The sequence below is a fragment of the Polistes fuscatus genome, unplaced genomic scaffold, assembly GCF_010416935.1.
Source record: "Polistes fuscatus isolate 324 unplaced genomic scaffold, CU_Pfus_HIC Scaffold18, whole genome shotgun sequence".
Classification (NCBI taxonomy): Eukaryota; Metazoa; Arthropoda; class Insecta; order Hymenoptera; family Vespidae; genus Polistes; species Polistes fuscatus.
Genome location: NW_025113086.1, coordinates 1 through 13,541, shown reverse-complemented (window position 1 = coordinate 13,541; position 13,541 = coordinate 1). Strand labels below are relative to the sequence as shown.

General features: G+C 28.4%; 1 pseudogene; it reads left to right on the top strand.

The window, feature by feature from the left end:
- Positions 1 to 3,698: 3,698 nt before the first annotated feature.
- LOC122515507 lies at positions 3,699 to 6,348 on the top strand (annotated as a pseudogene).
- The last annotated feature ends 7,193 nt before the right edge of the window (positions 6,349 to 13,541 follow it).

Genomic DNA, 13,541 nt, shown 5'->3' with positions numbered 1-13,541 from the left:
ATTAATTAAGAAGAAAGCAAGTAAACCTATAGTTTACCTGGTGCAGTAAATAATCCATCACCTAAATAATTTTTTATAGGGAATATAGAGAACTTTTTTTATAACCGCTAGAACTTTTTGATAGAATCTAAAAAGGAAACAAAAATTAATGTAAAAAAGCCGAAATAAAAAAACTTATTCGGGAAAATCGTTTCTAAAGAAGTGCAGTAAATTTGATAGATCTTACATCAATATTTTCAGAATCATTCAAGATTACGAGTAATTTTGGGCCAATCCACAGTAGCCACGGCGAAGAATAGATTGTAGATAATTTTATTATTTTATGAGTTATATCTAATTGTAAGACAAATTTATTGAATAGAAGTCGCATAAATATAGATATTATAAATAATAATATAAAAGTATACCTTTCATATCACCAAGAAATACATTCAGATTTCCAATCAGAGGATAAGGCTTTGGACCTGAGCATTTTTTTACCAATTTATGTTCACGAAATTTATCTGATATATATTTGATTAAATAAAATAACAGTATCATTATTACTATTGGAGTAATAAATTTAATAATGTGGGGTTTTGAATTATTTAGAAGTATAGAGTATGAATGGTGAATGGTATGAGTGTGAGAATGATTGAAAGGAATGAAAGAACGCATCGGTCGGGATAAAGAAAGGGACCGTTGCGTTAGTTTAGGATATTTGTTTAGGTTTAGAGTTACACCGTCTGGACTTTGTCGCCTTCAGGTGGCCACGTCGAAGCCTCTCGGGCGTTCTCGATTTTAAGGTGAAGAAAGGGCCTTTATTCATGATCGGGAATCATCGGGAAGTTTCCAGAAGGAATGACGAGAAACAACGAGAGACGATGGAGGGATGTAGGGTATAAGTAGGCGACGGAAAGGAGTGGTGGTGCGTTCTGTGGTAGTTTTTGATTGAGACGACGAGGGAAAAGTGTACGGGAGGTACGGAAGACAACGGGGAATGGCGAAGGATTAAGATAGGCGACGACGAGTCGGATTCGGGTGTTCCTTGTGGTTGTTTGCGGACATAGAGAGTTACGTTAGTATATCGTAGCATTAGTTTAGATTATAGATACTTACTATTCTATCTCTTAAAAACATTATACCTTGGTATTATTTTTAATAAATAAATACTTTACTATTATCATTATAAATATATATCCATCATTATACATAAATCTTACAATAATATACAACATGTATTAGTTAAAAAAATTATAAATTATAAAACAAGTTAAAATAGTCTTAAATTACTACTGAATCTTCTCTTATATGCTAAGAACAGATATTAAGTTGATACTCCGCAGTGACTTCTTGTATCTTTTGTGTCTTAACAGAAACTAGGAAAGAAACATCAAAGAGCCTATTTAAGTAAAACCAATGTAGTACTTTGTCAAGGTTTCAAGGATACCGTCAACAGGTATGGAGAAAATTAGACAAAAAAATCTATTTTATCAATTCATTTATTCCGTGCGTAATAATACTATTTTACATAATCGCAATGTATCATTTGCGTAGTTTTCAAACTAGAAGAAGTTAATTGGTGTTATAAACATAGTTTTCTTCTTAAAGAAATCTTCTTTTTTTTCCCTTCCCTCTGCTTGATTTTATTATTATTTATTATGCTAATAAAGTGGATAACGAGATACATTAAATGAGATGCAAGAAGTGTTTGGATTATAATATACGCATCACTATGTTATTCATACGAATATGCGTGAGGGGATAAAGGACATTAGCAGACTATGCGGGGGATTTTTCGTGATTTGACACGAGTTACTGAATGTAATTTATTTATGGAAGAGCATCGAGAGATCAAGATTCATTTTTTTCGGATATCATTTTGATTTATTTTGTGTACACTTTTTGGCTCAGATTTCTTAGTTGAAACTATTTTAAAATTTCATTTTTTTTATTCCAGAAGTAATGTACCATTTAAAATTTTGATTTTTTAATTTATTTTTTGCAAATTCGTTGTTTAAAAGATTGCTGAACAATGGTGTCTTCATTGCCAGGATTATTTTCCAAGGCCAATTTCTTTTGACGTTTTCGTGCAGGAAACAAAATATCATTGATTCACCATCATAATCAAAACATCTAGAAAATTATTTTATGCAATTGTAAACGATTTATCTAATATTAAGGGACTTAAATAAAATAAGATGAAGTCTAGCGTAGTTTAAAAATGCATCTTTATTTCTTCGTGTCTTGAAAGATGACTCATGTTATTTACATTTGGCAAGAAGAGACAAAAGACAAGTCTGATTCGTGTTTACGTTTGGTTCTCAACGAAAGTACAGTAACTTTCACTTATAGTTTTTATGTTTGACCAAATTTCTTTGCAAAGAGTCTCACGCGATATTGTAGTTCAATGAGTTAAAAATAAGAATTAAAGATTTAATTCAAACTTGAGGGGGGAAATACGTGTAAAACGATGTTTTCATTATGATTTTCATGAATTTTTTTAACGTATTAAAAATTTATGTTATTTATTAATAGTATAAGGTCATCTTACACATATATTTGAGAATGTATTCCGAAATTTTTAAAGATTTATCTCGAAAACTAGCGGAGATATCAGCTGCCACAAATTGTAGGTTTCCATCCGTCTGAGCAGTTTGTGTACATCTTGGAAGTCACAATTTTTATCAGAAATCAATTACAAAGAAAAATTACTTTTTTTATATGTGTGTCTTCTATTTGAACCTCATTTTCCTAGAAAAAATGAAAATTTGTATTTTTTAGAGGGGTATGAACATAAAGCATGATTTTTTACTATTTTTTCATATATTGTTCATTATAAAAAAAATACTTTAAACAAAGATATCACTTATGATTCAGGTTCAAATAGAGCGTAATTATATAAAGAAACTATATTCCAAATTTCAAAATGATTGGTTAAAAATTTTGTAAGCTAGAGTGTACACAAATCCGAAAAAAGTCGTTTCGAGAAAAACGCGTTTGAAAAAAGCTCGACCGTTCCGTATTACATGCCACTTACATATACACTTAATCGTTTATTTTGAACGATTGGATTTTTGACTTGAAATTTTGTGACTATATTTTTTAATAATTTTACAAGCGATTTATAAAAAAATTAAATATTTTGAAGCCTCTACACGTATTGCCCCCTTAACTAGACATTAGAATACATAGTAAATAAAAAAAAGAAAATATTATTAAAAAACAGAACAATGTATGAGAAAATAGAAAATTAGTGGAAACAAGACAATACATTTAAAAATACGGTAACTAAAGATAAAAAATAGAGTTGTTGAAAATAATTTCTATTCAATCTTCTTAGATATATTCCTCAGGTATTGAACGAAGGAATAGGATTGAAAAAATTATAACTATTTTTTTTACCAATTTAGAGCGAAAATTGCAGTCAAATACGAAACATTATTTTCAAATAGACGCCATTTTGTCAAAAATCAAAATTTTTATTATTCCTTCGTTCAATACCTGCAATTATCTATCCTTTAAAGAATCCACCATATTTTTTGATATTAGATAATCCAAAACGCTGAAATGGAGGGCACTGCTAAGCGCCTTTTTTTAGAGGACGTTCAGGAAATCATCTACAGGAGCGGTGCAGATTAATATTTTTACATGATCGACGCGCTATTGAATTCTTAAAAGTAGGCTCTATTTGAATTACCATCACTTATAATTGATAAGTTAAAACTTTTTCTATAAAAAATTCATAAAAAGACATCTTTTTTGAGCCTCGCAACTGCGTATAACCCCTTAAGGGGGTAAATAGTTGTCATCGACTTTATTGACAGAACAGTTAGGGACTTTTGTTCTATAATAACTAGACGAGACTGACGCTAGTGATTTTTATTTTCTACAACTTAACACACTGCTTTTGACTCATCTAGTCACGATGAATTTTCGAACACGTTGTCTATAACCTATGTGCAAGTAATAAATACAGAATCATATTTTGTAATCCTGAGTGAAATCATTCTGCTTCCAAGTAATCTGAACAATTTTTGAGGAGGTTAGGAGAAGAAAGGAAAAAACTCCTGTGAAATGTGAAATTAACGTATATTGTCATTTTAATATAAACTAGAAAGTAATTTTTACGAGTTTAAAAATTTCTTACAATTATAAAAACGATTTGTCATTTTAAAGAGTTTTAATAGAATATATTTACTCATATCTATTTTACGTAGAAAAATCCGTAGAACAATGTTCCTCAGATGTATCATAAAATCATGGAGCAGGACGTTTTTCAAAAGGTATTTCAGAATTATAATTTAGTTAAATTAACACTTTAAACGCCAAGCTTTTTTTGTTGAGCTTTCCATTTAGGCTATTATGATCTGCCAGTCATAGAAAGGATATAAGAATATTGGTCATTAGTGATCGACATAGCCTGGATAGAAAGTCTAAAGCCAGTCCCTAGGGACTAGCGCAGCATTTAACATGTTAATTTATTTAAATTTAATAATATTTAAATTTAAAGGAAATACATAGCAACCGCAGAATATTGATGCAATCTGGTTATCAAACGCTGGCCTTAGATATAATGCAAAGAATGACGCTTCTTCAAGAAGCCGCTTTGGAGAGGTTATACAGATGGACGCAGAGTCAATGTAAATATATAGAAAATGAACAGTTAGCACCTTCACGCATTAAAGCGATGAGTAAATTGCAAGATAAACTTATTTTATTCAAGTAAGTTGAACTATTTATATATTAGTAAAATAATTCATTTTTACAATTATTTATGAAAACTTTTTTATCAGATATATTTTAGATGAATATTGCGCTAATAGAAGAACAGCTCTCATAGGATCTTTTATTGACGCATTAACGTTAGGTGAATCCATTGGTGGAACACCAAATCCTATAGAAATGCACGCTCATGATCATAAAAGATAGTTGGCGACATACTTGCCTGGTTGCATCAAGCAATTCCTATTGAAAAGGAGAACATATTGATTTTAGTTAAAGATTGTGATAAAACTGGTAAGAAATTGCTATCGATAATAATATTCTTAATAAGTTGCTGCATACAATTATTAGGAATATTTATTTTAGATGTATCTGATCAAATTAAGCAGTGTCTAAGTAACATTACGGAAGGACTTTGTCATCCTCTACAATCAAGAAGAGAACACATAGTCTCTGTCAAAGCTCCAGCTACTGTCTTATATCCTGTTACAACTCTAATAAGATTTTATCGTGCTATAATTCAGCAAGTTATACCAGATAGCATTCTAGTTTCAACTTTGTATGATTTGTTAGTATTAAGCGAGAAATGTTTTCTCAGTAGATTACAAAGAGAAACTAGAATAGCTCTTGGAGAACGAGCTGAACTACCAAGAAATGATTTGGTACCGGCTCCATCAGTTTCAAGATTACTATACCTCTTGAATGAAATTCTATCCGTGGCTAGCATAGCTGAAGATAGAGAAAAAGATATGCTTCAAGTAAATTCAATCATATTGATATAATACATTCAATCATATTGGTATTAACGCAAATTATATTTTTACAGATAGTATCGTGTATCATCGATCCATTACTACAAGAAGTTAATGAAACAGCTTCGAGGTTACCTACGATTAATATGGCTGTGTATCTTCTTAATTATATGTATCAACTAGAATCAACATTAGGATTATATGAATATATGGATCAAAGATTAGAACGATTGCAGGTAAACAATTAAAATGTAAATGTCTAATTTAAATCTTAATGTAATATTTTATTATTTTTTTCATGTATTAATTTTTTTAATTTATCAAATATAAGCTCACTCAGATGCTCAAATTGATATGCTTACATTGGAACAAGTTAGCTCTTTAGTCGCAAACTTAAATCTCGGATCAATTTATACTATTTTACAAGGATGTAAACAGGGTCCTCTTTCTGATATTCCTGGAATGGATCCATTAAGTGTTAACGAATTCACGGTAATAAATAAATCATATTTTCTGAAATATTTATCAATAATTTTAATAAATAATTTTATTATTGATATTTTAATATAATTTAATATTCTGATATATTAACATGTGTTTTGTAATTTCATTTAGAACAAATTGGAAGCATTTTTAGTAATGCCGGATGTATTATTATTACCTCAAATAAATTTACTACAAAGTAACAATCATCGTGAGGCTACCATAAACGTTCATTTGAAGTAATTGAGCTATTTACAAACAGCTTTACAAAGCTTGTCACGATCCGAAAAATTTATATAAAAATCCGACTGGTTTATTTACGAGATCACCGGATGAACTTTTACAAATATTAGTTTCCCAATGATTGTGACCTTGGAGAATGAATATATTTAATAAAGATGTAAATATATATAATCAGCTTATATATAGTTATTAAAATAATTTATATTATTCTAACAATCGTAAAAAACCAAAAAGGCGAAAGAATGATTAAAAATTGGATAACAATGTTTAAAAAAAATCTATTCTTGTGTGTCATGTCTTACTTTTTAACTCGAACTGTTCTTATTCGTCGTATTTATTAATATAACGTAACGCAAAGCATATTTTCTTCTTCAATCGCTTCGTAAGCATACTATGTACCTTATGTTTGTGTTCATTATTTTTGCAAATTCCTTTAACAACGTTTTCTTAAGCCATTTCCACAACTTACTGCACTTTCCATATCGCACGATTGATTTCGCCGATCTCCGCAATAGCTAAGAGTTTACTATAGACAAACAGCAATAAATCAATCCCTTGGTACTAGGCAGAGTTTCATAAAATATGACTGCAAATTTAAATGTACCACAAATAGGCGTGCTTGTCATAAAAACCAATCGCTATGTGATGTAAAGTGTCACCAATCTTTAGATTGCACTATTAAATAAGCATAATTTTCTTTGTTTTGCAAATTCATTTCCTTAATTGTAATAAAATTTAAACCGTTTGATTCTCTATCTATTATAGTTTTTTAATTGATAGATGATTGATTCTATCAACTAATTTGTTGATTGTTTGATTGTATATTAACTTGATTTTTTAGATATCGAAAAATAAATAAATAACATTATGTTAATTTAAGCATACAGAAACGTTTCTGTTGTTTCAGCAAAGATTTTATTTTCAATTTAACGAGTGCCTAGTAGGGAATGTGCAGATTATCTAGATAATTTTTAGAATAACTAATTTATGCACTTTATTGGTAGCATACATATATAATCCGAGTAATACATTTTGTATTTCGTTGTTATTTATTATATAATATATAATAGAGTATTTCATAAAATATATAACATGACAAATTAAAAATATGAAAAATTTTGAAAACAAACAATATTTAATTGAAAGTAATATTTATCATTTAAAACATTGGTGTTTATCAAAACATATTAGATGAATTCTTTTTTTATATTGTACGCAAACTACAAGTACTGACAATAAACTGACAAAAACTGACAAGTACGAACTACGAAGATGAGATCTCGTTTTTCTTTACATAGGTAAAGACAAGCCCTATCGCGCTGCTTGGATCTTTTCTCATTTCATTCCTAAAGCTCTATTATGCTGTTCGGCTTTGATCGTATTTTTTGAACCTTTGGTACTTAAATAGTTAATGTTGTTAGACTTTTTAGTTTATGCTAATCCTTTTTATGGCGTTACTATTTAGTATAATGGTATAAATGTTCGGCCCCCATCCATCCCGCAAAATATAGTTTTGAGGCTCCAAGAAAACAAAACAACTTATTATATAAAGAAAAAAAACTTGCATTACATAAAAAAACAAATTATATTATTATATAAAGATTATTATAAGACTTCTTATTAATTTTTTATTTTATTATTTATTAATGTTTATTAATAGCTTTTCTTAACAATTAAAGAAAAAAGAGGACAGGAATTATATATATAACTATATATATTTATTTAAAGACTTGTTAGTAGAATCTCTCGTCGTATCTCTTAACGTCGCGTCAAACATAATTAATGTACTCTCTGAAAAGCCTTCAATCCCCTATCCTTAATTTATTTTTTTTCATTACATTTATATATACGCTATCCTTCTCTATTGTCTATCGTCTTTTCTTTTTGGCGTATTTCACCTTACCTTCTTTTCTTTCTTCGAAATCTCTCCCTTCGCTCCATTGCGGATCGTATAATCTCTGTTTACGTACGATTATGTACGTTATAAAAACGCACGGACATACACCCTTACAACTCTCTTATTCCTTTACACATGAAAAAAAGAATAACATTTCTTATAGCTTTACTTTCAAGAAAAACGTCTTTGACTATTCTAAAAATATCTAAATACTCACTTACAATACCGATAATTCTCTAATATTAACGTCTTAAATTTCTCTTGTTCTTATATGTATGTACACTTTTACTCTCGAATTTCTATTATCTTGACAATACAGTAAGTATGTGAAAAGTAAAAGATTTGTATTTTTACATTATTAATTTTAATATAATATATATATTTGCATGTCACTTACTAACATTAATAGTAAGTTATATAAATAAACAAAAGTTTTAATTATATATATTTTTTTAAATTTAATTCTTGTAATATTTTATAAATAAAAAATTATTTTTAAAAAATGCTCTGGTATTTAAATATAACTATGGATTTTATATTTGGAAGTTATACTTCTTTTGGCGCGTTTGTGGTGTGTGTGTGTGTATGGTAGCGTGGTATGGGTTGTTGTTGGTGGGGAGTCCGTATGTCTGGCTGTGCCTGTGCGCGATAATGTATTCTTTTCAATGTGCTTAAATAGTAATTTGATATTCTTTAGGATACCAAAGTTTTAAGTTGGTGCGTATGAAATGTCGGATTTTTAAGTGAATATTTAAAACTGCATTTTTTTTCAAAAACGTTTTATTTAATCAAAATATGCTCCATTCGCTTCAATATACTTTCCCCAACGAGATTATAATGCACTGAAGTCGGTCTTAAAGAAATTCTGATCTTTAGAATCAATAAACTCTGATATGTATTTTTTCAGTCTGCCTTCATCTTTAGATTGTTTAGCACGTAAAAATTGTTGTAAAGTTTTAAAAAAATGAAAGTTAGTTAGCGAAAGATCCGATGAATAAGATAGGTGCGCCAAAATTTCATATTTTCATTTATTTGAAAAAATTGGGTTAGTAATGATGAGAATACGTTTAATCGATCCAGTTTATTTCGCTTGGTTAGTTAGTACGGTATCCACTTATCCACTTTTTTCACCTTGCCAATTTCAGAAAGGTGTCGCAATATTGTTGTATGATCAATTTTCATTCTGGTAGGAAATTCCCTTGTAGATAAAGTTGAATTCGTTTCTAAATATCGTTTTTCACGGACGTTTTGGGTCTTCGACGCGGTTCGTTTTGAAGGGAAAATTCACGAGACCGAAGTTTTTCAAACCAACGATGCACTTTTCGATCGTTACCAGTATTCTTCCTAAACGTCTGGTTTATATTGCGTGCAGATTTTGCACCATTATTACCAAGTTTATACTCATATTAAAAAATTAAACATTTTTGAGAAAATTTGTTTTGTTGAAATGTAACTCTGGCTGTCGACAGTACTACTATAAACGAAGTTATGCCAAAAATAAAAGAATAACGAAAACAGGGAGAACAAACATTCACATTAGGGTGCTTTTCTTTTTCAACTATTTTTTTTTTCAGTCTCATCGTGAAATTTTGTTGCAAGTACTCAAAAAAAAATTCCCTTAAAGTTTGGGCCCTTAATATTAATATTAAGTCCTCGACCAAGGCGTGTAAAGACTTCCCATTAAAAAAACACAGAAACTCTGATTTTATATCTTTAAATTTCTATAGCTCAGTGGCATTTCATAGCATCGCTTCGACCATGGACGGGTTTTTTTCAAAATCGAATGCTCTATAAAAGTGTCCATTGCGGCCAAGCCGTAACTCGAACTCGGCGAGGTAGTACAGGCCTCTAAATTTGATTTTTCCATGAAATTCGCGTTTTTTCGCATTTATCTCGTGAATGAAAAGAGCTACAGAAAAAAAATGTGAATGATAAACTTGTAGAAAATTCAATTTCCTACAAAAAAGGTCGTTGTATCACCTCTCTCTACCTTATTCTCTCTCACTCCTGTATATTACTCTCTCTACTTTATATATCTGCCGTTAGCGACAAGTCGGTTTTTCCTTTATCACTTTTCAACGAACATATTTTTAATTTTGACAAAGAATCTAAATCATTGGTAACCGGTACGATTATATCGTCAACATACGTAAATACAACTTTGCGGCAGATAAGCTTCCTAAAAATATTTGCTATGTACCGCAAAAAACTTGTAGGACTATTACATAACCCAAAAGACGGATCAAAGCTTTTTCTTCTCGTTCCGTTAACTTCTTTAGTTGACCTGAACAGTATTTATTTCTATAATTCCTTCAGATTTCGATTTTTTAAGAATGTGTAATGTATCGTAGATCTATTTATATTTAATAATAACACCACCATAAAGCCCTGATATTAATTCGATTGAACATCTGTGGGCAATAATAGGAAAAGAATTACCAAAATTTAATATAACATCAAAAACAAATTTGAAAGACAAAATACTCGAAGTATGGAGTTCTATATCACCAAGTTTTACGAAAATTTAGTAAAGAGTATGCATAATCGCTTAAAAATGTTATTTGTGCTAAAGGTGGTCCTATTAAATATTAAAGGCTTAAAAATTATCTGTTCAAATACTTTTGTGGCTTCAGCAATCGTTAAGTTTGTAAGAAATAAATCATAACTATTGAATATATATTTCGATTTGTTTGAAACTATACCTGTATAATCTAGAGAGTCATAATTCTATCCAATATTAATAATATGTCGGTAAATATTCCATAATATACTTATTATAATTAATAAAATATATCATGGGGCAAATGTTTAAATACTTTCGTGAGTCACTGTAAGTTGTATTTAGAACGTATTAGATATATTTATAAATTGTAAACATTCGAAGAAGACTCGATAGAAATCAAAAAAGAAAATAAATATATTTCAAATTAGATATTTCAAAATTTGAATCTAAGGATATATAAAATATAATTAACGCTATATTATGTTTATATTTATATTTAACAATGAGTAACATTAACGAATAAATATGTGACTTTTCCAACTTTTAAATAAAATTTCGTTAGAAAACTTATTATATATTTTATTATTATATAATATATTTAATATATTTATATAATAATTTTATTTATATAATATTTTAATATATTTATTATATAATATATTTATATAATATTTTTAACATACTATTTTATATATATTTATTGATCTATATTATCTATATTAGTTTCACATCTGTATTATTTATAAATATTTATTTTTAACATAATATTTTAAAGTTTACATGAGATATAAGTATGCTTAAAACTTTACTAAGCGTTAAAGATCATTTTGTGGAAGTTGCGTATGTGAATAGTTGCACGTTGATGTAATCTTAATAAAATATGTATATATTTAAATATATTAAGGTTCATTTAAAGTGTGAAAGTGATGCAGATATTAAAAGGAATAAAAATAAAAAAAGAAAGTAAAAAATATAATACTGACAATTCAAAACAATGAACCCATAATTATTGAAATTTTTAAAAATTATTAATATCTACTTCTTCTAAATACCAGAGCATTTTTTGAAAATAATTTTTTATTTACAAAAAATTGCAGAGTTGAATTAACAAAAATTTATATATAGTTAACTTTTGTTTATATTTATATTACTTGCTACTAATGTTAACATATAACATGCCAACATATTATATTACAATTAATAATGTAGAAAATACAGATCTCTTTCTTTTCATATACTTATTGTACGAATACTATTGTCGCACACTGTATATAATCTTTTACATATATTTGCTTTCATTTTTCTGATTTTTTTCTTTTATTTCTAAGGGAAATTAATAAACAATTATTAAATAAACTATAAAATTTAAAAAATCTTATTAATTCATTTTATTTTCATAATTAAATTGTAAATTGGAAAGCGATAGTTTTCTTAGTGATATTATTTCTACAAATATTCAATGAAAACGAGTAATTACAACAGATAATGAAGATAGTAATAGTGATTTCTATGAAATTGTTTTTTCACTTCGGAAGCAATGTAAAATCATATCTGATAACAAGGAAGAATGTAAAAATGATTGCGAAATTAATCTTATATCTCTAAGAGGAAGTATATGAAGAGACATTGAAAATATGAGCAAAATATGGTAATATTCACGAATTTCTAGAATAAACATAACGGTTAAACAAAATGTCATTTGCTTTACAAATGGTAAATGGAATACTATTACGATACTTTTGGAAAATCGTTATGAAAGAATCTAATCATTACGCGAGTCAAACGATCTAATTGTAAGATGAAATTCGCAAATTAAAAAGTTTGAAGACAGTTTAAGAGATAAAAATATAAATGAAACAATAGCTCATTTTGTTTCATCTATTTGATGTTACGAGTGAAAAAATCAAGTGTTCAATCTTATTAGTCTAACAGAAACATAGTCGAGACTACCATATTTCGAAACACAATGCCATTTTGGAGATTTGTCCAACTTTCTCGCTTTTTACATTTCACTAACAACGAAGTTGTAGACAAAAATAATGGTCTTTTATATAAATTGCGAAGTATATCGACTGTTTAAATAAAAAATTTAAGACTATTACATTCTCGAATATGTATGATATAAGAGAAAAAATAATCAAATACCAAAACATAAAGACGTTTATAAAATACAATCTTCCAAATAAATAAAGTAATCTTCGTTAATTCAAAACGCTAATTGTTCTACAGATATTTATACATAAAATATATGAATAAATATATCCTAATAAACTTTAAAATTACAAATTGTCTTTGTAACTGTAAGAAATTTTTAAATTCGTAAAAATTACTTTCTAGTTTATCAAAATGATTATATTCGTTAATTTCATATTTCACGGGAGTTTCTTCCTTTCTTCTCCTAAATCTCCTTAAAATTTAGAACCAAAACAAAAAATAATTATGTTACTGTGTTGTAGAGGTTGAATATGTACTCATTATGTTCAGACATATTTATTAGGTTTTTAATTCTATAGTAAGGTCAGTAAGTTAGTAAGATCATAAATGGTTTCCAAAGTAAACGCTACCAAGCGGATTAGCGACTGGTGAATCTGTGCAGACACAAACTTACTGGTACAAACTTGCGAATGCAGCGCGGAACGGCTGCGACGAAACGGTGGAGAGTGCTCGGTCCGCAAAGGGTTAAAAAGAAATCCGCTGAAAATAAACGATGATAGACGATAGAGGGGTATGACGTACGTATAAATATAAAATGACAAAAGAGTATAACTTCAAAATTGTGTTAAGAAGTACGACGTGAAAAATAGAGCAAAATACGACGATAATTAGTTAATGATTCGAGAGATTATAGACACTTACAATTCTATCAAGTTATATTTCATTTTTCTTTATCTACTATATCTGTTTAAATAAATGATATATAGTTATATATAATTCTTTTCGCTTTGCTTCAAATATTACA